Below are 27,340 nucleotides of genomic sequence, written 5' to 3'. Positions count from 1 at the left end.
GAAAAGAGTGTATGTTATTTCTCCCTCCCTTTTAAACAATTTATCCTCCTAAAAAAGAAAGTTTTAGTATGTAGGATTCAGGAAATGTTGTTTGTAAAAGTGATCACGGGCTACAAAGGAGAGTATGAGCTGCTTTTCATTGTGTCCAACATGACATTCTCATTACATCTTTAGCAATCCTTTCGGTGTCTTGGCAGATAGAGTTTCTTCCTTCACAGTATAATGTTTTTCCAACTGCAGAGTTATAGCTGCTTCATGTGCCGTGATACATGGCTAGGTGTCAAGATAATTTTATAGGGAGAAGAAGCCAAAAGGACTTTTAAAACATGCAGCTTTCAGGAAAAAAAAGAGAGTTATTTTTACAAAGGGAGTTTTAAGTAAAAAGGGCATTCGTGAATTTGTGCTTTCTTCCTGGGCAGATCTTTTAAAAAATGGCATTGCAAAAGGAGCACGTGCATTTCATTCCTTCATTAACTGAGTCTCTCAAGGGGCAGTTGCCTTGAAGGGCCTGGCGCTGCAGCTGCGGGGATGAGCGACACAGCTCTGGATCTTCGGGAGCTGCACTTTGCTGGGGAGTCAGACACGTGGATCAACAGTGCACGGTCCGGTGTGGCGGAGGGAGACATGAAATACTTTGCTGGGGAGGAAGCTGGTGTGTGGCTGGTGTCCAGAGAAGGCTTCACAAGGGAGGAGAAGCTTCCGGGGAGCCTTGGAGGATCAGGAGGAGTTTGCCAGGTTACATGGGAGTGTAGGTGGCACTGCAGGTGGAAGATCAGATGCAAATTTGTGTAAGTGTGAAGCAGCAGGGGATGTTAGGTAAGAAACCCTGACTCTTGAGGCTGGAGTGTAGGATGCAAGACTAGGAGAGGCAGGAGAGGAGCCTGGCCAGCAAGCCTACGGCCAGCGCTGGAAGGCCTTTGCCTGTCATATGGTAATGTCATTTCCTTCAGGACTGTCCTCCCCTTCGTTGAGAGGCTTTCTTGGACTAGTGCCTGCTCTACTTCCTTTGCTTGCCTTAGCCTTGCTCTTTGCACTTATTGCCTGACCTGTTAGAGGTTTGTGTGTTTGTTGCCTGTCTTCCATTGTTAGGACAGGAGCCCCATGAGAGCAGGGACATTTTCCAGTCAAGGCTCCACTAGTGCTTGGTGCTGAGTGATGTCAGGGAGTCTGGGCTCATCCTTGGAGTGCATGGTTGGAGAACCATTGAAGGGTCTAAACTGGGGGAGTCACGTGAGTATATCTGGGGGTTAGGAAGAGCAGTGAGGATGACAGAAAAACTGCAGACAAGCTTTAGGAAGAGAAGGAAGTGTTTTAGTGATCCTGCTCTTCCGCCACCTTGGATGGGCCCAGAATTTGCTGACCTGGTAATTTATCGATAGGTAGTACCAATACCATTCTATTAGTGATATTTTTAAACTGTACTAAAAATTACAGAGAAGCTCTGAGAATTTTTTTTCCACTCTGCAAAACTGGTAGCTTCCCATGTATTCCAAAGAAGTCACAATGTTATAATCATTTTTGATGGTTCAGTGATTGAAAAGTTTTAAAGAACTGCTTTTCTTTGAAATACATTGAATGCTTTGAAATAAAGTGGGTTCCTTATGTAAAAATATGGTTCGTTAGGCTCTTAAATTGGCTTCAAGACAGCTGACCTCGTAGCCATGTACGTCTTGTAGCTGGGTTGTTTGTAAAGTTAAAAAGGATAAGAAAGTGGGTATTCTGCAGTTCTTCTGAGAGAATTGATATGATGTATCATTCTGTTTACTGGGCTTGGTGAGGGAATTAACTGTTCCATAGGCATGAATTTTCCTGATAATGGAACCTCATCACTTTAAGACCTAGATAATTTTTATTTTTCCCTCTCATTTTGGATAGAAATTTTTCTAAAACAAAATTTTAAACTTTTTGTGCTCACAGAGTGCATTTGACATGAGTTAACAATTTCTTTGCTCCTTGTTTATGAAAGAATGAATTATTCACAATTATTGAAGTGTGTGATAGCCCTAATGATAGGTACTGAATCTTGTGTGACTGTTGGCCAAGTGACCCCCGAGTGCCATGTTTTCTAAGTTACCATCCTTGGTTTCTAGGTGGCTGATGCTTCTAGCAGCATACCCACCTGTGCCTCTTTTAAATTTGCTCAATTTGTCTCTCTTGAAGGCTGGAAAACAAAATAACTTATTTGCTTAATAAAATAGAAATAAATAGGCTCAGGGTGAGAGTCTGAGAAGTTCTTGTGTTAAGTCAAGTGAATGTAGTTTACTGCATCATTTCTGTCTTGTCTTTAACATTTCCAAGAAGAAGGGTTCATTTTATATTTTGCAAGTCTTTCTAACATTGAGCCATCCATATCTGAAAAGAAAAAGACTACAATATTGTTACTTCTACTGGCAATGCTGCTGTGTTTGCAGAGCAAAAGAAACTCCCCTGGCCTTCTTATTCTTCTATGTTTGCCCAGAGGCTTCTTGGCTTACCCTCTGGTTCCAAGGTGTGTGAGGTGAGGTCGCTGCAGGTGCTACTGTACTAAAGGTTTTTTTCATCATCTTTGGCAATGATGATTATTTATTGGTCTTCTACCACCATGTGTAAAGCACTGCTAACACCACAAGGAAATGACTTCTTTCTAGAAGTTTAAATTCTAGTTTGGAAGAGGAAGTAGTAGAGGAGAGATAACTGCAGGACCTGCCATGTATCAGAGATGCAGTACAGTAGCCCAGCCCCAGAGATACCCACAGCTGAACAAGAGTCCTCTCCCCAGAAGGTTGACCTTTGACCAAGCATTCGGCTTCCCAGGTGACTTGGATGGAGCTGAGAGGAAGGAAGAGGCCCCAGGAAAGGCACATGAGCAGAATCAGCCCTGCCCATCAGCAGGGTGGCCTATGATGGCCTGGCCAGATCACCACACCTGAGTTGAGGGTGGTCTGTACACGCCGGGCAGGTGGGGTGGGCAGCAGAGGCTGCAGGAGTCGGGGGAGGTAACCACATCCACTTGGGGAGGGTGGCTTGAAAACTCCACGGATGAGGGAGGATTATCACTGGATCTTGTCTAATGAGTACAGTGCTGAATTGGAGAAGGGAGGGAGGGCTGGCCAAGAGAAGAAGGGTGGCCAGGAGGGGCAGGGTAGAAAGGGCCAGGCATGCTGTAACTCTGAGTGCTGCTTCTCAGGAGAGCTTGGGTAGTCTCCTGGCTTCTCTGTGACTCCCAGAGGGAAGACAATGGGTTCTGGAGTTGAATGAACCTGGACCTCAAGACCAGTTCTACCGCTTTCTAGTTGTGTCATCTTCAGCAATTTTCTTAGTCCCTCTACATCAATTTCCTCATGTGTAAGAGGGAGATAATAAGACTGATCCAGTGCACTCTTCAGAACAATAAATGAGTCTGAGTTAACCGTGTGCTATATAAACATTGTACATGGTAATTTCCTTGCCCAGCTTTTTCTCAGGGTCCTGGTCCGGAGCCTCCCGGGGCCCACAGGCCCTGCCCACTTTCTGACTCACTTATAGCCACTGTCAACTCAGCAGATGCGAGAGGACATGCGTTACTTCATCTTCTTCCTCCACTCCTCCCCTCCCTTTCATGTCACCATTTTCTGTCTGGCGTAGAGTTTGAACCTGGTCCAAAACCTTGGTTATTTCTTTCAAAAATACCTACGTACCTAAGTATTTCTTTCAAAGTACCTAACTGGTTATTTGGAAGTTACATCAGAAGAAAGGGGGCTCCTATTGTAGGGTATGAACTGGATTGCAGGTGGTTAGCAGGAAACTCTGAGACTTGTAAAATTTAGTAACTTGCTCAAAGTTGCACAGCTAATAAGTGGTCAAACAGGAACAAGTATCTAGTTCTTCTTGCTCTGAAGAGGTTAGACAAGTGCCAGAGAGCACATACAAGTGGAACTAGGCCTAAAAGAATGGACAAAAGTCCTGCACCCTTTTGCCTTTTTGAAATGTATTCATAGTGATAGTTCTTCAAATGGCCACACCTATAAGCCTTATAAATTAAAATGTTGACATCCTTTGAACTCATCCATTCAAGAAATAATTCGTGAATACTCCCTCTGTCCCAAGAACTGTCCTAGCTGTTGGGACTATGATGATGACCAAAACAGTCCTGGTTTTCGTTTGCATGGAGCTCTCATTCTTTCAAACCCTCTTTGGTTAATTTTTGCCTTTCATGTGGTGTTCTAGTCTGCCATCTAAGCCTGTCCATTTCTTTCTCTTGTGATGCCATAGCCAACATCTATGCCAGAGCACGCACATCACTTGTGTGGGTTGCCAGCAGTCTTTATGAGGGCACCTCTCGCTTAAGCCAGCCCCCATTCATCTTGCACATTCTTCAGACACTGCTGAACTCTCCTTCCATTGTCCTTTGCTTTGGCCGTAGTTTCCCCATCTAACTTTGTTTCCCATTTGTACCAAGAACAATACTAGCTAATATTCACTTGTGCTTATTGTGTGCCAGGTATGTTTTAAGGATTTTATGTCACCCCATTTTTTTAATAACCCTATGAGGTAGGTCTGATCATTATTGCCATTTTGTAATGAAGGGGACTGAGGCACAAGGAAATTTAGTGACAGTGTAAGTTGCACAGCTAGTCAGCGTTTGAGTCCAGGCGACCGGGCTGTGGACTCCATACTCTTAACAGCTGCTCTGTCGTCTCTGTCTTCTATCCATGCATAGAAGCTCCTAGAGAGCAGGGGCTCTGTCATTCATCTCTGCTCACTACACTCTGTGCCATCTTGACATGCAATGCATAATTTCCTCATTTCCACTTCTGTGCCTCATTCATGCCACTCTCCAGCATGGTGGTGGGAGTTGAAGACGGGGTCAGTGCTCTGGCTGTGAACTCATACAGGCTGGGGTTGAGATTCTAGACACTTACCAGCTACCAATGACCTTGTCCAGGTACTTCTCTTAAGCCACAGTTTTCCCCTGCAAAATGGATATAATCATAGTGTCCACCGCCTAGAGTTTACATGAAGAATAAATGAAATAATGGGAGTCAGATGCTTTAGTCCTGTGCCTGGCATATAGGAAATAGCCAGTTAACAAAAGTTCTTCTCAGTAGTTGTGTCTTGTTGCCTCTCCTGGCTCTTTATTCTAACTATTGTCCATTTTTTAGGCCTATTTCAGCTTGTAATGGCTCTCTAGGTAGGACTTGTCTAACTTCTTCAGCTCATAAAGAATTAGGTATTTCTTCCTTTTTGACGATTTATAGCTGTATGACTTTGAACTAGTTACGAAATTTTGCAAGTCTTGCTTTTATGTTGTGGATTAAATAAGGAGTACGTATATCATGGTAAGCACTCAATAAATTTTAGTTTTCTTACCTTGTTCTCTCCCTCATCACCACCTTCTCCACTGACCAGCAGGCCCTCCACAGAAGCTTGCTGATAGAGTCAAGTTCCTAACTTAGTTGTTTGGAAGTCACATTGGAAGAAAGGGAGGCTCCTATTGGGATGGGATGGGCCGGATTGCAGTTGGATAGCAGGAAACTCCAGGAAGCTAGCAAGCCCCTGCCCTGCACCCTTTTGCCTTTTTGAAGTGTATTCTTAGTGGTAGGTCTAAACGTGGTCAAGCCTTACCAGTTTTATAAAATGAAAACAATTTTGACATCCTTTGAACCCATCCATTCAACATATAATTCCTGAATACCTCCTCTGTCCCAAGAACTGTCCTCATTGTTAGGGGTATGACAGTGACTGGAACATGGCTGGTGTCTGCTGTATTGGGAAACAGACGCCAGCCTTGCAAATAGTAAATTATATAGTGATATGTGCTCTGAAGGGAAAGTAAAGATGCCATGAGTTACAGAATAAGCAGGGGATGGGGGGGTCAGTGTTGGGGGCCTTGGGGATGTCCAGAGAAAGGGATGTCTGCGCTGAGATCGGAGGGCTGAGGACGCGCACCCAGGTAAAGAGGCAATGGAGTCCCTTCCAATTTAATAATCACTCTTTTTATTTTAATGTGATATACTGTTTAGTATTTTATTAAGCTTGGATGATGACAGATGATAATTAGTCTTAAAATCTGGAGGCACCCAAATATGCTGTCACTGGCTGTTTTTATCTAACTCATGTATAAATATACGTGTGTCGGGCTGGGAGAGGAAGGCTGAACCGTAGGTAAGCACAGCCAGCACATTGTGTTTTTTATTACATTCAGGGCCAGTTCTGTCAGCAGAGCCCATCCAGGCACTTTGTCACATTATGGATAGCGTTGTCTGGACTTGCCTGCCCTGGGCAGGTGCTCTTTATTTTAATTTATATTACATATATTTACTCTGAAAGTTGTTTTTGTTGAAACTTGAAAATCCAGGTGCTTGCAGCTAGAGGATGGGCAGACTTATTGGAAATGTGCTCAACAAAGTTTGTTCACATGAAGAAGGGACGCCCCTCAGCCAAGTGTAATGGGCTATTTAGATAATTGTTTGCCAAAACCTCCAGTGTAATTACCACTATGGAACTCATTTTTTTTTTCTCTTCTTTTGAGACAGAGTCTCACTCTGTTGCCCTATGTATAGTGTGGTGGCATCATCGTAGCTCACTGCAGCCTCAAACTCCTGGGCTCAAGTGATCCTCCTGCTTCAGCCTCTTTAGTAGCTGGGACTACAGGCACGTGCCATCATGTCTGCCTAATTTTTGTTTTTTGTGGAGACGGAGTCTTGCTCTTGCTCAGGATGGTCTCGAACTCCTGGCTTTAAGCAATCCTTCCGCCGCAGCTTCCCAGAGTGCTATGATTACAGGCGTGAGCCACCTCGTCTCACCTTTGGAACTCATTTTTCTGACCTTCTCTTTCAGGATTGGTATTTCCTAAAACACTATGGCAGGGTCTCCCAAAGTGAGGACATCAGAAGGGCCGTGGACGTCGCAGTGAGTCTCTGCCTCCCTCATGGCTCACGGTGTTAGAACCTTTCTGTCCAGTCTGTCTGATGAGATCAAGAGAAGAATGTGTTTGTAGCTACCATTTTCCTGCACCTGTCATTTGCAGATTTTTTTTTAACATGAATAAGCAGGCCCTGGGAGACAATTACATCTAGCTAACTTTGCTTTCTTTTTATGATACATTCTATTTATGGCAAGTGATACCAATTTATAGCAGTGACTTAAAGATTCTTTAAAAATTAATGAATTGATATTTAATAATTAAGCAAATAATAGTGGAAATGATGCTCAGATTTGGCAAAATCATGATTGAAGCTGGGGAATACTGCCTTGGTGTAATGTGGATTTTTTTCTCCTGTTCTCTGGCATTTAGTTTCTGTTTCTAAGGACCTATTTAAAATTTGGGTGTTAAAATCTGATAACACAATAAGATAATTACTACCTCACACCTGCTAGTATGGCTATAATAAAAAAGATGGCTAATAATGAGTGTTGGTGAAGATGTGGAAAAATTGGAACCTTCCTAAATGGCTGGCAGGAACGTAAAAGGGAAGGTACAGCTCCTTTGGAAAACAGTCTGATGGTTCTTCCACAGCAAAACAGAGTTACCATGTGACCCAGTAATCCCATTGCTGGTATATACCCAAGAGAATTGAAAACATATATTCTCATAAAAACCGGTACATGAATGTTCATAGCAGTATTATTCATAGTAGCCAAAAAGTGGAAATAACCTGTGTCCATCAGCTGATGAATGGATAAAAAATGTGGTGTATCTATACAGTGGAATACTAGCCATGAAAGGACTGAAGTACTGATGTATGCTGCAGCGTGGATGTACCTTGAAAATATGACATGTGAAATAAGCTAGGTACACAGTCATATATTATATGATTCTGTTTCTATGAAATGTCCAGAATAGGCGAATCCATAGAGATAGAAGGTAGATTAGTGATTGCAGGGATGAGGGAAGAGGGAGTAAGGAATGACAGCTAATGGATAGGGTATTTCATTTTAGAGTGGTGGAAATATTCTCAAATTACAGTTGGTCTTCCAACAACATGGGTTTGAACTAGGTGGGTCTGTACACATATTTTTTCATTAAATGTGTTGGAAGATTTTTTGGAGATTTGTGACAGCTTGAAAAATCTCAAAGATGGACCCTGTAGCCTAGAATATTGAAAAAATTAAGAAAAAGCTAGGTATGTCATGATTGCATAAAATATATGTAGATACTAGTCTATTTATATGTTAATAATCTGTTTATATTATCTCTAAGGCTTTTGGTCAAAAGCAGGCTATTACTTAAGTTTCTGGGGAGTCAGAGTTATATGTGGATTTTCAACCTTGTGAGGTATCGGCACTCCTACCCCTCTCATGTTCAAGGGTCAACTGAAGATAGTGGTGATTGTTGCACAACTTTGTGAATATACTAAAAACCACTGAATTGTACACCCAAAAGGGTGAATTTTATGATATGTGAATTATATCTTAATAAGAAAGATCTGGTAGTAAAAGTCATGTGGCTGGTGATAGAAGGCTTTTCTTGGAGCCATTGCTACCATTGCCAATGGAATGGGACTTCTGTCATTGTCCCTGTGTTATTAGGATGGTGTTTTTCCTGGAGGTACTGTAGTGGCCTTTGGAGCCAGAATCCTAACGTAGACTGACATGGGCGAGTTCTAACCTGCTGGGCAAAGCATAACGTTATGTTTTTATCTTCACAGTAGCACGCTGAGATCTGTGGATTACTCAACTATTTATTATTAATCTATATAATGGGGAGGAAAGACTTAAAGAAGTTGGGTGGTAGAGTAGGGGTTTGAACCCTGGTCTTTATACTATACTTTCTACTATTTATATAATTTGTAAACAAATTGTCACATCCTTGAGAAGTAGCTGATCAGAGTTGCAAATGTGGTCGAAGATGGGGAAAGTTCACTCTTGCCAGATTAACTCACTTATTAAAGGATTTATGCTAATGAACCTTTTCATTGATGTCACTATAAATATTGACTCAAGATGTCTTTAAAAAGCACTCTTAAACACAGTACTTCTTGTTAGCTTAGTTTAGACCTGAGGAAACTGAGTGAAGTCTAGAGAGTAAGTAACTGTCTATAGACACTTAGGAAATTAAGAAGTCAAGCTGGCTTCTAAACCCAGGTTGTCTGACTCTGTGTCCAGTCTATTTTTATTTTTCCATCATTCCCTCCTTTTGTTTTGGTATATGCAGATGCATTCATTTTCATTCATTCAGTAGTTACTTCCTGAGTGCCTCCTGTGAGCAAGAATCTGTTCTAGAAGCTGGAGATACTGCAGGTAGTAAGACAGACAAGATCCCTGACTCTGTGGTGTAGACATTTTGGAGAGAGGGGGCACAGGAAGCCATTAGGCTAATAATCCAGGTAACTTCAAAAAGTGATGTCTTCAGAAGAAAAACTCTTAAGAAGGTGGTGTGACAGAAGTGACGATGATACGCAGATGCACTTTTTAAAATTGGATGGTCATGGAATGTGTGTGTGTATAAAATATACATGTATATAGATTTAATATTAATTAATATTTATATCAACAAATTATTATTTATAATTATTATAATAGAATTAATATTAATATATTATAAATATGTACTGTACATACTTATATATGAATAAATAATATGTTAGAAAGATAAATTTCAAATTAAATACTTCCTTTTTCAATAGGAGACTATCACTCTAGATGTGCAACTTTCCTGTTAAGGGAAGTGCCTTGTGCAAAATCACTTCAAGGGGTTACTTCTTAGGAATATGACCTGTGGCTTTTGCTTGGGTGACTAAACAGCTGTTGCAATGACGATGACCGTAAGCAGAAGATGGCATCCCCAGTTGTTGGCCTCTTCAGGGCCACCTGTTGACCGTGTATGTCATGAGAGCCCCTGAAGGGATTGGTAAGCCCCACACAGGCGGATGTTACATGGGAGCGTCCAGTTGATGCATTTTTCCTGGTTAAATAACTATAAGTTGGCTCAGATGGAATGAACTCATTGGGGGAAAATGTCACTTTTTTTAGGACTCTTAAGCGGGAAACTTTTGTGCTGTTGGTAGGGCCATGCCTCTTCAAAACAACACACAGGAAATGAAGGATGGAGGGATTTAGGTCAAATATCCGTGAGTTCCGGGGGTGTTTGGGGAGGATGGGGTAGGCCGTTCCACGGGACAGATTTCAGTAGCTGTTGTTTCACTTAAGGACTGGTCTTGGGAATGACTGTCAGGGTTATTTGGGGGCTCAGAATGGAGACAGAGTAGTCATCTAATCTGCGTTTCCTCTTCCCAAAAGTTTCTCCTCCCTCTGTGCTGCCTCCTGCACTGCTATCCTCTTTGTTTTCTCTTGGCTTAACTGTTTTTCTTGGAGCTGCACTCCCACAGTTTCTTCCCTATCATAAAAAAATACAGCTTAGGAGGAGAATAGCTCCCCGGGTCCTTCTTCACTCATCCTTCCTCTCCCTCCACCCCCACCCCGCCCAAATTTTCTTTCAGAGACGGCCCGGGTTTTCCCTGAGGGCCGGGCCTGGGTCCTAGACTCTGTACAGTGAACCCTCAAGTTTTACAGTATTTCCGAAATTTTGCCAGCATCCTTGCTCATGCTCGTGCGTGTTTCTGTGGGGCAGGTGCTTCCTTTGTTGTTTGTGTGGAGAGACACGAGTCAGTACACGAGCAGAGTGAACGGGCCTTTCTCTCAGGAGGCCCGGAGGGGACACAGGTAGGTGTTGACCTGCCCTGACAGCTACTTGACATTTTCGCTTTGTTGTAGTATTGTCTATCTCTGCCTTTGTCTTTTTTTGAGATGCTAATGGCACAGCCTCACATACCATATTTTTATTTGGTCCCAGAAAGGGATAACTTGCCTTTTATAAGTTAAAGTTTTTGAAAGGCTGGGCACAGTAGCTCATGCCTGTAATCTTAGCACTTTAGGAGGCCGAGGCAGGAGGATCGCTTGAGGCCAGGAGTTCCAGACCATCCTGGGCAACTTAGCAACATACTGAGACTCTGTCTCTATGGAAAAAAAAAAAAATTAGCTTACCATGGTGGCGCATGCCATACTGTGAAATCCTTGGGGGCCGTCACTTCCATGTGATTTGCCACTACACTTTTAGGTCACCCCTGGCTTGAAGGGTCAGTGTCTAGAGCCACATTCAAATGTGAAAGAGCTAGAAAAGAATTCTATCCAGATTTCCAGATTTCCTGGAAAAAATATATAGAGTCCATCTCACCAGAATTTTAGAGTGTTATTTAGAAACTCAGGCTACCTCACTCGATGCAGACAGGCTTTGGAAAATATCTTTCTGTAAAAAGTATTTTCTCGTCTGACCCATCTGTGTGGGAGAGCAGTTTGTATTTACAGGGCCATTAAAATTTTTGATGGCAGCCACAGGCAGTGAGCAAAGTCAGCTTTAATGACCTGAAATGAACTGTTCTTTCCTGAGATCAGCTAAAGGGACGTCTGTGAACATACTGTATTTTGGGGGCATCTGGCTGTGAGGAGGGGGGACTCTGGGCCAGCCCCGGGGTGTGAGCTGTGGGCAGGGGCCTCCCTCTGGGTGCCTCATCCCCTCATCTCCAAGTGGGACAATGACAGTACACATTCCACGGGACCTTAGGAAGATTAAGGGTTCCCGTATTATTAAATCTTAGAAAGCACCTGCCACGTACAAAGTGACACCTGTTTGCTGTTATTAAATGTGTAATTTTATATTTTCATTTTTTCCAATGCTACTTTATTCTTTTGACTATTATATCAGAGGAAACTCAAGGTTTTTTTTTTTAATCACAGTATTTGGTAAGATAGATATCAACCCTATTTGTATTTTGCATTAAAGACTTTAGAATTTTATTTAAGCTATCAGTTTTGTGAATCTGAAGGTGGAAACTCTTGTGTTCATTTGCCAAACAGACCACTTGGAGGTTTTCCCCCGCACTCCCTGCCACGCCGTGACGTCACTTGTGAGAGGGCGCTGGCAGCGGGCTTTATGGCTCTCAAGCCTCTGACCTTCTTCAGTTGCTTCTTAAATCTACGATGTGTACTACGTGTTAGTGTGAATGTTTCCACATGTAGAATAGTTTTTTCTTTTGAGAAGTTCAGAAAGGTCTTTAGACATGGTCTTGTCTGCTCTCTCGCCCTCTGTGGGAGGGACAGCAGAGGGGCCTTGCTGTTCCTGCTGTCACGATGGGGCAGCAATCACAGGGAGACGGATGGCTCTTTGTCCTGACAGTCCCAGCTGAACCAACACAAGACCTGGGTTTCTGTAAATCAAATGCACTGTGCACACACTATGTTTTGTTAAGCACAATGCAAAACAAAAAAGTATAACAGTGCTTTGAAATTCTGCCCTTGTATGGTCTTTCAATGTATCAACCTCAAAAGAACTATTTCTTCATGTTAGTTAACTGTATACAGATAGTGCCGTACCTGCCCTATCCCAGGCCGCTGGCTTTGCTATTAGACGCCTGACCTTTCTGTTAACAGGGGTGTGGAAAGAAGCTGATGCCTTATTCCCTTGAAGATGGGCAGAGGGTGAGTCCTAAGAAGTACAGAGTCACAGAAATGTAGGGCCAGTGGGGCCCCAAGGTCACCTTTCAGCCCCTGCATTTTACACACTGGCACAGAGGCCACATGATCCGCTTGAGGTCACTGAGTTCGTGAGAGGCAGAGCCACAGGCCTGCTGTTCCCCTGCATAGCACGAAGGTGACTCTGTAAGATGAGAGGACCCTTCTGATTAATATCACTCAAGTAGCCAGGACATGGGGCATTTTGTGTTGGCCCCTAGAGTGTGGTAAAAACTGGATTTTCTGGAGAACAAGAGAAAGCTTCTGTTAAGTCACTCCAGTAACTAGAGCTAACATCCCATGAAGCCACAATTACGGCAAACTTGTAGGAATTCTTCCCCGGTCATGCCGTAAGCTGCAAAGGCTGGGACCTTCCCTTTCTGATTTCTCATGGTGAACGTCCACAGCCCTTGTCCCCGGGGGTTGCATAATAAATATGTGGTGAGTGAGTGTGTGAAAGGTGAGAAGGTGAGAGAATTGGACAGGTTCACTCTGAATACTGACAGGTGTGTGTACGGGGAATTATACAACCTGATCGATTTACACCTCTCTAAACTGTGGTTTTCAACCTCACCCAGACTGTTCCTTCCTTTTTTCCTCTTTCATTCAACCAATGCTTAAGTGCCTCCTTTGTGTCGGAGGATGGTGAGTAATGCGGACATGCATGGTCCCGGCCCTGTGCTGCAGAGAGGCGGGGAGACAAATGCAGCATGATGAGCACATAAATACTCGCAGGTATGGTGAGTCCCATGGAGGGGGCAAGATGCACAGAGAATAAGAGGATTGTTGGACTCCTTTACATACTGTGGTCAGCTGAGGCTTCCTGTGGGTATGGGGTTTGAGCTGAGACTGAGGGTTAAGGAGGCAAGACCATTCTAGGTAGACAGGACATCACGGGGAAAGGCCTCGAGGTAGACAGGAGCCCGAGGTGCCTGCCCGGGATCCCCCATCATGGTCAGGGGAGAACGTGGCCCGAGAGGATGCTGGGGAAGCAGGCAGCTGCCAGGCAGATCCCACCGGACTTTGCTGGCTGTGGACTTTCTCCCCAGTGCAGTGGGAATCTAGCAGCGTTTGGAGAAAGGGAGGGACATTTACGTTGTGTGTTAAGAAGGCTTTAACAAACCTTGAAAACATTATGCTAAGTGAAAGAAGCCAATCACACAAGACCACATACTATGTGATTCTATTTATGTGAAATACGCAGAATCCATTATGTGTAACATCCAGGCAAATCCATAGAACCAGAAAGTAGCTTAGTGGTTACCCAGGGTTCAGAAGGATTGGGCTAGGGGTAGGGACTGCTAATGGGTACAGAGTTTTCTTTGTGGGGGGGGAGCATTAAAAATGTTCTAAAATTGGTTGTGGTCAGGGTTGCACAATCTTGCCGAAACCCATTGAATTATGTGCTTTAAGAGGTGAATTGTATGGTGTGTGCATTATGCCTCAATAAAGCTATTATTACAAAAATTTAGCAAGACTTTAATGCTGCCTGACAAATCTGCCCCATTGTCCCAGGCAGCTGTCCCCAAGTTAGCAGCTGTTTTGACCTTTCTCCACCCTCCTTGTATTGGTGAACCCCCCTCTGCTACCCGAGGAAGTAAAAGGCATCAGCTGCTGCTAATGCACATTCTTGCCGTCAAACCTAAAACTCTCCCCAGCCCGCACCGGGTTCATACTCCGCATTCACAGTCTTGGGAAATGGCTTTCAATCCTGACTCTGCCTTTTAGTGGTTGTGTGACTTTAGGCTAGTTACTTAAAAGCTTCCTGCAGCCCTAGTGTATTTATTTATTTTTTGACCTTCTTTTTTTATTGTCACAAACATTTAAATAGCATCTATTACGTACCTGGCAATATTCATAACTGTGTTAAGAATATTGACTCATTTACAAATTTTAACATGTTTCATCATCTAATTAAGCCCAGGAGGTAGGTACTGTTACCCTCTCCATTTTGTAGATGAGAAAAATAAGGCACAGAGAGGTTAAGTAACTTGCACATGATCACACAGCGGGAAGTGATAGAGCTGAATCCAGGCCTCCTGGCTCCAGAGGCCATACTGCTCCTCGCCTGTAAAATGGGCTTATAGCCCTTTCTTCCTTTGTTGACAATCCTTTAATCTTCAGTTACTTGAACAGTGACTATAAATTATACCCTTTTCACAATGCACTGCATGGTGCCTGACATAGTAAGCACTCAGTATTAGAAGATCTGTAAATTAACAGACTTAATCAAGTCATTTTTTCCCCCTCCATTCACTTCTTCATTGACCACCTCAGGCCCCACAGGGATTTGGCACCCACTTGTTTCTGGGTTCTGTCTTTTTAGTGATGGTCTCTGAGTTTTGGTTTCCTCATCAGTAAACTGGAGATAATAATAACCTGGCCAGCATCCTCCCTGGGGCCATGAGAAGGATCTGTGAGCCATCGTGTGTGCAGGTGCCCACTCGTCCATGCAGCCCCCTATTAATGCAGAGCTTTAATTTAATATGTGGCCCTGCTGTTGGTACCGTGCACTTTGAAATGATGTTGGCCATGTTGGGAGAGGGTCGGATGAGCAGTTTTTCCATGGAAATCCTGATGGCTCAGGTGGAGGGGAGGTGATGAATGTGTTTGTGTTCCCTTGCACACAGTGGAACTTTCCACTGGGCAGCGTTGGCACCCAAGCAGCGGGCGAAGCTGAAGCCCAGGTTCCAGGCTTGCTGCCGTGGCCACCGCGTGGTCCCTCCGATGAGCTGGTTCTCCCCAGTGCTATAAACTTAAACTTGCTGTGTGTGCGGGGAACTGCGTAGTTAATGCTACCCTAGGTTCAGCAGAAGCACTCCAGGGACAATAGTCTTGCCAGTGTTTGGTTTTTAGACCAAATTTAATTTATAGTTTTGGCAAAACAAGCCTCGCTAGAGGGGGCAAAAAGTACAACTTGTTGGGTAAAGTACATTCCTTTCTTCTGTTTCACATGTGGCTCCTTCCCCCCCCCCCCCCCCCCGACCCCCACCTCCAAGTATTGCAAAATTGGATACAATGGTTTGGTTACTGAATTACAACGAACAACCTTGGAAAGTACATATCCCTTTTATCAGAGTATTGTGGTATGCTTTGTGTTCATCTCCACAATTTTGTTTTTGTTTTTAGAATTTCTCATTTTGCACTTTTAAAAAAACATCTGAGATATAGGTATATGTGCGTACGCACGCACACACCTGGAGACATATAAGTCAACGTTATATTTCTTCTCTGCCCTCAGTATTATCTTTTGAATTCGTCATGCATTTTTTTTCAGGTGGGAGCAAGGGAATAGAACTCAAAGCTGAACAGTGAGAGCTGCCATTATACTCTGAATTCTGATTATCTCTTTAGACCATCAGCTCTTCAGATGACTTATGATTTGCATGTCAGTACTTTTTTAATGGTTTAGGTCAGCATAAATTTCTCCCTCCAAAAATGATTTCAGACAATACTAACTTCTGTTCTATCCCGTGTCTCTGCTCTGGGCACTTCTTCCTCCATGACTAGACTTTGTTCAGCAGCTCAGGGTTCTTTCTGAGAGGGCCAGGCTGGGTCCCTTTCCTGGTGGCCGGAAGTTATATAGTCTGTTGGGGGTGGCACAGGGTGGGCTTGGGAGTCCTACAACTTGGAAGCTAGAATTTCCTGGTTAAAATTTTCAGCTGGGATAATTACTTACCCATCTGACTGTTGTTTTCTGGATGATTTGAATCCTTGAGCTAAGGTAGTCCTTCTGTTTTTTACTCCCTCAAATTATCCTGGCGTGGATATGTCTGCTAGTTCCAAGTTTTGTTTAAGTAATGTATCTCCAACTTATGTAGTGAATCCCAAAGCATGGTTGTTTCTTGGTTATATCTTCTGACGTCTTCGGAGTGACCTAAGTCCAAGAGGGCGTTGGTTACTAGCAGGAAAGTTGAATTTGCTTTAGGAACAAGCAAGTGCTTTAGGACTGGCTGTGCTTCCACTCCTCCTGGTTTTGCCTTTTGTAAGAAATTTAAGCTGTGGATTTGTTGCTACATATTTGGTAGCTCTTCAGTGATGTGTAGACTAGCTTTTCCCAAATGGTTAAAAGTCCAAATTTCTATTTTGTCTTTAGCGTTACAGTTTTTTCAGCTGGGTGCCCTAAAAAGAGGTCAGTGGTGTGTTCTTCATCCTGAAAATCAGCTGCCCGTTCCATCAACAAGGTGAATGGGGCTTTGTTTGCTCTTAATTGGGCTTCCCAGGGTTCTCCTGGGCTGGGTCTTCGTTAAGTGTTTGGGTTTCACGCGGCCTCTGTTTCCAAGGGCGCAGCAGTCTCAGCAGTGGGTTTCGTGTGCTCAGGGCTGTGATCGGGGTAGAAAACCTGCCTTGTAGGTAGGGGTTTTATATGTTTTTTTCCTCAAGACCAAGTTCATTTGTTTGCTGATTATTTTTTTAGCTCTGAGGATGTTTGGGATTTAAGTTTCTGGGCAGTTTATTTCCTTTTTCATACTCTGTTCTTGTAAGTAAAGGTGAGGTGTGCAGCTCAGACTTCTGGAAGCATAAGAAACCGTAGAGGCTTCCTAATCCAGCTTTCAGACGTTGTGTTTAGTTGTGGTACCTTTTCTTCAAATTAAATTTAACCACAAGCCTGAAGGATGACTGATAAAATCAGAGTGGCAATTAGTAGAGTGTGTGGGTGTCAGTTCTGATCGAAGCCAGCTAATCCGCAGATGAGGGGCCTAAGAAGCAGAACTAAGTGGTTTAGCCGGTGTTGCCCAGGTAGTACAAGGAGTACAGCCAGGAGGAGACATCAAGTTCATTTAGACAGAAAGCAGATTAGTGGCTGCTGGGGACAGGGGCTGTGTGTGGGGGGGGAAGTGGACAGCAGAGGGGCACAAGGGAATCTTTTTGGGGTGACAGAAATGTTTCCTTCATGATTGTGGTATGGTTACGTGACTGTATATATCTGCCAAAACTCATTGAATTGCACACTGGAAATTGGTGAATTTTATTGTGTATAAATTATACCTCAAAAAATTGACCAAAAGAAAATAATAAAGTGGATGACAAGTTGTAAGAAGTCTCTCCAAACATGTTTAGGTCTTTTACTGGTCTGCAAACCTTTTCTATAAAGGGCTGGATAGTAAATATTTTAGGATTTGTGGGCTATACAGTCCCTGTCAACTATTCGACTCCCCATTGTAGCACAAAAGCAGCCAGAAACAATAGTAAACCAAGGAGTTGTGGCCATGTGCCAATAAAACTTCACTTACAGACACAGGCAGCTTGCTGGATTTGGTTTGTGAGCTATATTTGCCAACATGTGAGTGACACTTTTGTTACTTTTGGAGAAACTCAGCAAAGTGAGCATTGCCTACAGCCTCACCAGTAGGATGAGTGTTATAGGACGGAGGGACTACAGGGGAGATTGGAAGGGGATGGCCCCTAAAAGGTTTGGGATGCTGTGCTGAGCTGATGGACTGGGATCTGTAAAGGCCAGGATGGTTTTGCTTAGATGGAGTGATAGAGGATGAACCAAGAGGACGAGGGGACTCAGCGTGGCAGCCTGCTTCAGATTATTGTACACACCTGGTCGGGAGATAAGTTCAACTGAGACGGTGAACACGGGCTGGAGGGCACATAGTGAAAGGATACTCAGCAGGGACAGTTGACAGATCTTGATGACTGGTCTTTGGGGATGACGAATATGGAGGAGAGGAAGATTCCAAGTTTGAAGGTTAGGCAACTCGGTAAACCCCAGGGTCATTGACCAGAATAAGGTAAACAGGAGAGGGGCAGACTTGATGGGGAGTTCAGGTTTGGATGTGCTGAGTTTTAGATTAGAGAGCACAATTGGGCATCCATCATTGCATAGATCTGCAGTCTACAGACTTTGGATTGTGCTTTTCCATAGTGTAATTTATGGACACATACCCACAATAAGTAGACACATTTATCTACAATATTATACATATTCTACTGTACTAGAATGCATATTATATAACTAAAAAAAAGAGAAAAAAGAAAACCAAAAAATATAATATGTAACATAAGAAACAGACATTTTTAAAAGATAGGATAAAGATTTAAAAATATTTTAAAAATCACGAGGCAGCTTATATATTAATACTTAGGGTGTGATTCTTCATTGACATTAGAGGATGTGACAAGATATTTCAAGTAATTCTTGATGTGATCATCATTGATAGAAATATCAATTGCGCCATTTTTTTTTCTTGAGACAGTCTCGCTCCGTGGTCCTGGACTATAGTGTAGTGCCATCGTCATATCTCACTGTAACCTCAGACTCCTTGGCTTAAGTGATCCTCCTGCCTCAGCTTCCTAAGTAGCTGGGACAACAGGTGGGGGCCACCATGCCCAGCTAATTTTTTTATATTTTTGGTAGAGATGGGGGTCTCACTCTTGCTGAGGCTGGTCTTGAACTCAAGCAATCCTCCTGCCTCGGCCTCCCAGAGTGCTGGGATTATAGGCATGAGTCACCGAACCCCACCTCAATTGTGCCATTTTTGATAGCTTAGGCTTACATATTGTCTTCAATGTGTTATTTATATTGCAAGAATTTCTTTAGAACTTTGTTTATGTTATGAGAACTAAATGAGTTAGAGGTGGATAGTAAGCTGCATTACAGTATAATAGGCTGAAAGTGAGTTCTTTTGGGTTTTAGCCCCCCTCCCTTTCTCGGTATAGGAAGGGTCTTTGGGTACCCTATAATACTGTGGTTCCCAATCCCTTGGCTGTAAACCAGTACTGGTCCATGGCCTGTTAGGAATCGGGCCACACAGCAGGAGGTGAGCTGTGGGCAAGCCAGCAAAGCTTCATCTGTATCTATAGCCTCTCCCCATCGCTGGCATTACCGCATAAGCTCTGCCTCCCGTCAGATCAGCTGGGGCATTAGATTCTCATAGGAGCACAAACCCTACTGTAAACTATGCATGTGAGGGATCTAGGTTGCATGCTCCTTATGAGAATCTAATGCCTGATGATCCAAGGTGGAGCTGAGGTGGTGATGCTGGTGCTGGGGAGCGGCTGCAAATATAGATTATCACTAGCAGAGAGGTTTGACTGCACAATAAATGTAATGCTCTTGAATCACCCCAAAACCACCCCCCTGCCCCAGTCCATGGAAAAATTGTCTTCCATGAAACTGGTCCCTGGTGCCAAAAAGATTGCAGACCGCTGGTATAATGCATAGTACACAGGATGTCTGACTTAGTGAGAGCACTAGGGCCAGTTGTATAGTAAGTATTAGTAACCGTGAGGTTCTTTTTTACAGTTCTCAATAAAGTAATAGAAGCAAAGTGCTTGTATTTTTTTCCCGTGTCCAGTAGAAAACCCTGTCCTTACTCCTGTATAGGCCGCTGGTGTAGACTTGGGTTAAGTCCTTGCTAGTTGATAACATTTTTTTTTCAGAGAAGGAAATAGATGATCCAAGGATAAAACTAGCTATTTCAATATTTAAGAGACAGTTGAAGGAGGACAAGTCAATGAAGGACCAGAGGAGAAAGTGTCACAGACGTGGTAAGAAGGCCGGGAGAGAGGTGTGGGGCAGGCAGGGGAGGAAGGGCTTTCTAGAAGAGCATCCAAACATGGTTAAGGGCAGCAGAGAGAAGGACAGCAAAGTATCCGTCAGATTCGGCATTAGTGGGTCTTTGACAACCAGCACATACAGAGTAGTCTGCGTGGAATAGTGAGGGCAGGGGCCGGAATGTGGTGACTTTAGCCAGTGGAAGGCCAGGAATGGAGCTGAGATATTAGGTGCTGACTAATTCCTCTCCGGAAGTCTAGTGACCAAGAGTTGATGGGATAGCGGGAGAGAATTCTTCCTAATGTTTTTTTTTTTTCTTCTTCTTCTTAGATGGGAGGTTGAGGAAGCAACTAAAGAGATGGAAGGTTTGAAACACAAGAATCAGTGAGGACACATTTAAATCCTAGAGAAAGTTGAGGGAATGGGTTTGAAAACGTAAAATGAGGGATTTGGAATGAGAAGAGAAAACTGTCTTAATTTGCCACTGGAGTATGTAGAAGAGTTTACATTTTGTACAGAAAGAATCCCAGGGTCTGAAAGTCTTGGGCTGGCTGGGGTAGACAAGTATAGAGGACTCAAGGCAAGTGAGCAATGACTACAGACTCCAAACATAGAGAAAATAATAATGAAAAAGTGAGCTTTGCATGCTGCTCCTCGTCCTCCTGAGATCTGTGAGTGAAAGTGGATCCTGAGCCAAAGAAAGGCGGTCATGCCTGCAGCTTCTGCCCTCGGAGCAGATACAGAATATTCTGATAGGAGCAAGGATGGGGTTGTTCCAACAACCTGCAGGCTTCTGAGGAAACTGGGTCCTTCCATGTCCAGAGGGAGGAACTGTGCCTCCATTGGAGGCTGGGCAGGTGCAAAGGCAGAGCGTATGCCATTTTGTCGGAGGCTGCCTCTGAGAGGTGGCCCTTGGGCCTTTCCTGTGCCCTTTCTTAGAAATTCTGCTTGGGGTTCTTTTTTTTATTTTTTCAGACAATCTCATCACTCTGTCACCCAGCCTAGAGTGCAATGGTGCTATCATAGTTCACTGCAGCCTTGAACTCTTGGGCTCAAGCAATCCTCCTACCTCAGCCTCCTGAGTAGCTGGGACTACAGGTGTGTGCTGCCATGGCCCGACTATTGTTTTTTTTTTTTTTACAGACAGGGTCTTGCTCTGTTGCCCAGGCTGGTCTTGAACTCCTGGGCTCAAGCAATGCTCCCTCCTCAGCCTCCCAAAGTGCTGGGATTACAGGTGTGAGCCACCGTGCCAGGTCTGCTTGGAGTTTTGACTCATTGGAAAAGGTCAGTTGGTCAGGAGCCTCTCCATCCAGGCAAAATGAATTCATCAGTCCTAAACGTCAGTACATTCTTGTGCTTCAAACATGGTATTATTGCCTAAACTCAAATTGCTGTGTTTAAATCAGCTTTATCAGCCAGTTTTAAAATTAAGGGCTACAGACATCAGGAAAACAAGAGTGACAAAAGAAAAGCATTTGAAAGTGATATGATTAAGTGGCCCATGTTATGAAAGGGCACTTGGAGGTCCTACCTGTACACCACCTTTCTGAATTTTGCATGCTCTGAAATCAGCTTTGCTCCTGATCCTATTATGCTCGCATGGAAACCAAATATATCGAGCTTCAGTTTGAAAACTGACTTTTTATTCTTAGCAAGGTTTCATGTTCGGGGGACATTAGAATATACCGGATGGGGTGTCAGCATGTTGGGAAGGCTGAAGAGCTTTGATGTCAGGTCTTTACCATTTGATGTTTTCCAAAGTGTTGGGAATTCTGAGAATATTGTGAGGTGTGAATGTCCCACCCAGGCCTTGCTTCCTTTCTTCTGGTTGTGATAATAGAAAACTGACCTGCTCCTCAGCCCTCGTGTCCTTTGTGTAGCAGGTCTGTCCCCAGTGCAGTGCCTTGCCTGTGGTAGCTGCCCCATACAGTGTGGGAATTAAGTTGAATTTGTGCGAGTCTGTGTTCAGTGTCCTCGGCAAAGAGCACAGTCTTCTCAAATCCTGGTGGGGCAAATCTTTTGCATCATCTGTCACTTGTGACTCTTAAAAGTCCTGAGTGAGATGGGCGTGTATAAGCTTTAGCTAAACTGATTTCTGAATCAAAACATTTCTTTTAAAAAAGCCCCCCAAACAGAAAACCGAACTCTGGTTAAAACACGTTTTAGTGGCCAAAGTAGTGGATGTGACACGTGCTGGAAGAAGCACTTGGACCTGCTGTGTCACAGCTTCTGCTGACTGGAGCCTGGCAGGCTGGGACCGCAGCCACGGGGCGTGGTCTGCGTGACAGTTTCCCCTCGAGTCATGACAACTGCCTGCTTCCTGGGGCCTCGTTAATGATCTGATTTTAGTCTTACACAGATATTAAGAAGAGAATAGCCCTAGATTTTTTGCATTGGGACATTTACTCTCACTCTTTAATCATCAGGTACATAATCATTTTCATAATTAATCTTGGGGAGGACTAATTATTAATAATAAAAAGAAATTCTTAGTACAAGGCAAATATCTTCTCAAAGACTGATGTTGAGAGGTTTACAGTTTTATGTATATTTCTCTTTATGTACAAATGTCTTCATTTAATCTTGAAACATTGAAACTTGCAGCAAATACATGTAACTGATACCACAGTCAATAGTTTCTTTATCTTTAGTTATCTTTGCCTGGGAATATAAAAGCGAGTGACTTTTGTGCATTGGTGTGACATTAATATTTATGTGGAGCTCTTTCTTTCTTCATGCGTCCATTTGTTTATTTCACAAATATTTATCGAGCACCAGCAGTGTTCTACATGCTGGTAGAGTAAGCAGTGAACAAAGTGAAGTCACTGCTTTCATGGTGCTTATGTTCTGATATAAATCTTAAAATATTTTTATATTTTTAGGCTCCCAAATTTGGGAACACTTTCTGGAGAAGGTAATAACATGGCTTGTTTGGATTTTATCTCCAATTAACTGTTCCAAAGGGGGCCACCTAAGCATTTGGCACTTTCTGTGCCTCTTTAGCAGCTTTTATTTTGAACCCTCCAAAGATTGAGGACCTAAGGTGGCGCTTCCTTGGGAAGCTGAGTCAGGAGGGTTGCTTGAGCCCAAGAGTTTGAGTCCAGCCTGGGCAACATAGCGAGACTCCGTGTCTAAAAGGAAATAGAAATTTGAGGACCCGAGTAAATCACATTTTTTAATTTCACAAAATTCATAGAGTATTTCTTACGTCCTCCATAGTGTTTTAAGCTCTTCATAAATATTAACATTTAATTTTCATGACAGTTCTTTGCCCCAAGCTATCCAGTCAGTAAGAACTCGGGCTCTCAGCCCCTGCCCAGTCGCTTTCTAAATTGAGAGGAGCGATTTGGTTTTTCCTTCTAGCATCTGGCATTTCTGTGGAAGTGCAGGATCATCGACAGCCAGGTTTAGCGCCCGAGGGGGACGTCTGGGCCTCTCGTGCGATCTCCCTCCCCTTTTCCTTCATGATTCTTACACATTTCATTATGTGTTTAATTTAACCTGTGCAAATGGAATGTGTTTAATTTTACTTAATTATGTGTTTCTCTTGGTCCTGCTAGACTTTCTGTAAATTCCTTGAAGCAAGAAACTGGAAAATAGATACATCTGACAAATACGTAAGAATAGGTTTTATGGCAAATTCTAAAGCTACTAGATCAGTTTACTGGAAACTGAGGATTTCCCCCTCCTTGGTGGGACTGCGTAATAGTTTAATTTAGCTGTTTATAAATGTTTAATTGTATTCTAAACAATAGAAGGACTGAACAATAGGTCGTAATGCATTGGACTAATAAAGCTCTGGGGGCGATGCTATTTAAAACCTACATACTCGATATGTGTGTCCCTTGAGGGAAAGTCTCTCAGCCACAATAGATTCTGTTCTTATACAGGGAGCAACAGGAGGTTTCCACTTGATAATTCTCCATCTCTGGGAACTTTCGATTATTTGGGGTTACAGTGTTTGTATTCCCTCAGAATCCTCAGGGAGAGTCTGGGCTGTTTCTCAGGGAAGTGTTCGTATCCCTCAGTTCTCCGTCTCCGATCGTTTGCCACCTGCACCCTGCCTGGAACCCTCACCGGGCCACCATCTCAGCCTTCTTTTCTGTGCCCCAAATATTTCCTTAGTACTCTAATGCTACTTCTGAAATCCTATTTCTTTAGCAAAGTTTTTAGTTAATTAAAAGAGAAATACTCTTGTCTCATCTTTATTTCTCCTTATCATTCAGCAGTGAAGTTTAATGAACATCCATTATGCATGTCGTCTTCACTTTGATTGATTTTTTTAGCATTTAATTTTTTTTTATTTCTATAGATTTAAGGGGCACAAGTTGAGTTTTGTTACATGCATATACTATATGGTCAAGTCTGAGCTTTTAGTGTACTAAAAGCTTTTAGCGTACTAAAAGTACACTCGAGTGTACTCACTCGAGTAGTGTACATTATACCCCATGGGTAACTTTGCATTCCTCACACCCCACACTGCCCCTTTTGAGCCTCCAGCATCCATTATACCACTCTGTGTGACTATGCGTAGCCACAGCTTAGCTCCCACCAATAAGTGAGGACATGCAGTATTTGATTTTCCATTCCTGAGTTACTTCGCTTAGGATAATGGCCTCCAGTTCCATCCAAGTTGTTGCAAAAGACATTATTTCATTATTTTTTATGGCTGAGTAGTACTCCATAGTATATATGTATATACCACTTTTTTAAAATTTCAGAATGTTATGAGGGTACAGATGTTTTGGTTACATGGATTGCTGTTGTCCTGCTTGAGTCAAAGTTGTAATATAAGTGTGCCCATGACCCAGATAGTGTATATTGTACCCATTAAGTCTGATTTCACCCATCTCTTCCTCCTCCCTCCCTCCTGCTTGATTTCCACTGAGTTTTACTTCCATCTGTGCACATGAGTGCTGATTGGTTAGTTCCAGTTTAATAGTGAGTACAAGTGGTGTTTGTTTTTCCATGCTTGCAATACTTCACTTAGGAGAATGGTCTCCAGTTCCATTCAGATTGTTACAAAAGGTATTAATTCATCATTTTTAATGGCTGAGTAGTACTCCATGGTATACTTATACTGCATTTTATTAATCCACTCATGAATTGATGGACACTTGGGTTGATTCCATATTTTTGTGATGTGAATTGTGTTGCAATAAACATTCTAGTTAAAATGTCTTTTTGATAAAATGACCTTTTTTCCTTTGGGTATATACCCAGTAGGGGGATTGCTGTATCAAATGGTAGGTCTACTTTTAGTTTTTTGAGGAATCTCCATCCTATTGATTTTAATTTATTCTGCACATGAAAACTAACATGAGTCTCTCAGTTTTATGCTTGCATTTTGAGCAATGAGCTTTCTTAGCACAGTAAACATCAATTTCAATTCTGTTGGTCATTGGCCTTGTTTATTTTTTTAAGAAAGAGTTTGTCATATGTGGATGAATAAGAAAGAAAATGTTATTATGTTTGCATTGGTTTGCCAAGGCTGCCATAAAAAAGTACCACAGACTGGGTGGCTGAAACTACAGAAATTTATTTTATCACAATTTTGGAGCCTGGAAGTCTGAGATCAAGGTGTCAGCAGGGTTGGTTTCTTCTGAAGCCTCTGTGCTTGGCTTGCAGATGGCTGTCTTTTCCCTTTGTCTTTGCATGGTGGTTCCTATGTGTGTATCTGTGTATTAATCTTCTCTCTGAGAAGGACACCAGTCATGGATTGAACCCACCCAAATGATGTCAAAGTTAATTACCTCTTTAAAAATTCTCTCTCAAAATGCATTCAGAAGTACTGGGGCTTAGAACTTCAACATATGAATTTTGGAAGGACACAATTCAGCCATAACTTTTTTTACTTTTTTATGTTTTTTTTAGATGGGGTATTGCTCTGTTGCCTGGGCTAGAGTGCGGTGGTTTGATTATAGCTCACTACAACCTCAAACTCCTGGGCTCAAGTGACCCTTCTGCCTCAGCCTCCCCGAGTAGCTGGGACCACAGGCATGTACCACTATGCCTGGCTAATTGTTAAATTTTTGGTAGACATGGGGGTCTCACCTCTCTTAAAGTTTTTGTAGAGATGCTGCCCAGGCCTCAAGCAATGCTCCTGTCTTGGCCTCCCATTGCTCCTGGCCTGTAATGGGGTTTAAGTGTATAACACAGTTGTCTTAAACTTTTATGAAAAATTAAAAACAAAAATTCTTTTTAAAGCTTAAAATAGACTCGGGAAGACAACATCCTGAAAAAGAGAAGAATATAGGGTCTAGTGGTGATCTGGCTTAGAACTGGCGAAGTGATTTAGGGTGAATTTCACAGTCATTCATCTTTTTTTCTGTACTTTGCCAATTTTTGTGCTCAGTGAGATTTCAAATACCTTTTAAGTGCCTCTAAGATTCTGTGATTCTATTTTAATAACTGTTTTATAATTTGACCTTACTGCTGATTTAGGAAGAAGCCTGGAGAAGAATTTTTATGATCCTGTGTTATAATCTCTTGTTTACCAGGTGGAACTCAAAAGAGCAAAGCTTGTGTCCAACAGACCTTGGTTTGAATAATAGGCTGTTTTCTTCTGTATCAAGCTGAAGAAAATGACTGTAAAGTTCTTTCTCTTGACATCTTACCAGCTGCGTGACTGTGGACAGTTACATATCTTCCATCTGACCAGCTATATGACTATGTATGCTCCGTGAGCCTTAATTCCTTCGTCTATAAAATGGGAGCAGAATAGTTCGGAGGCTCTCTTGTCCAGTCTTCTCCCTTGTCTCTGTTGCTTGTTGCGGATAGTCTCAACACTTGCTGACTTGCTTGGCCTCCACCGCCTGCCGGACTCACATGCCACTGAGGTCACTTGTGGCTCGAGGCTGTCAGAGTGGAGCTGGGTTTATATCAATGTCCCCAGCCTCGCTTGCTGTGGGACAGAGCCCCTCTGCTAGACAGATGTCACTTCAGGGAGGATGGGTTGGTTCCAAATGGTTACCATAAAATTTTTTCTTACTTCTTCTTCCTATATTTGATGACCTCAGAAAACTGCTCCTCTTCATTTATCATGAGGCGAATGGTGAAAGTTTGTGGGGCAGAGTTGTAGTTTAGCCTCACACATCAGTTTTTAAGATTCATGGACTTTATCATTGCCAAATGTAAGTGCTGGACCTTGTGTCTAATTTTTCTAGCCCAGTGAAATACTGCTTTTGTGAGGGTTAAATGAACTAAACATATGTGTATGTGCATGCGTGTGTGCGTGTGTGTTGCAGGGGTGGACAGCAGCGTGCCTTCCACATGCTTTTCTAGTTAAATTAAATGTTCATCCTTTGTGTTGGGATCAAATTTTTATAGATCTAGTCTTTTAAAATATTAAAGTGACTTTTATAA

The 27,340-nt window shown here is 42.8% G+C and overlaps 1 protein-coding gene and 1 long non-coding RNA gene across 4 annotated transcripts in view; one reads left to right on the top strand and one right to left on the bottom strand.

Annotated features, from left to right (window-relative positions):
• Positions 1-729: 729 nt before the first annotated feature.
• Positions 730-16,197, bottom strand: LOC123633396. The gene is made up of 3 exons (XR_006733587.1): positions 16,148-16,197; positions 4,881-4,930; positions 730-758 (listed from the first exon to the last, which is right to left on the bottom strand). It is a non-coding gene; the product is annotated as an uncharacterized LOC123633396 (long non-coding RNA).
• CNKSR3 (CNKSR family member 3) overlaps positions 13,169-27,340 on the top strand; it is a 50,469-nt gene continuing 36,297 nt past the window's right edge. Inside the window, exon 1 of one of the 3 annotated variants that reach the window (XM_045544603.1) lies at positions 13,169-13,203. The gene's annotated coding sequence lies outside the window, so the exon portion shown is untranslated. Of the gene's footprint in view, positions 13,204-21,201; positions 21,260-27,089; positions 27,109-27,340 lie in introns of those variants that run through there. The other 2 variants (XM_045544604.1, XM_045544601.1) reach the window with 2 other exon arrangements.

This window comes from Lemur catta, chromosome 2, assembly GCF_020740605.2.
Source record: "Lemur catta isolate mLemCat1 chromosome 2, mLemCat1.pri, whole genome shotgun sequence".
Lineage (NCBI taxonomy): Eukaryota > Metazoa > Chordata > Mammalia > Primates > Lemuridae > Lemur > Lemur catta.
This window is presented reverse-complemented; position numbering and strand designations above follow the sequence as displayed.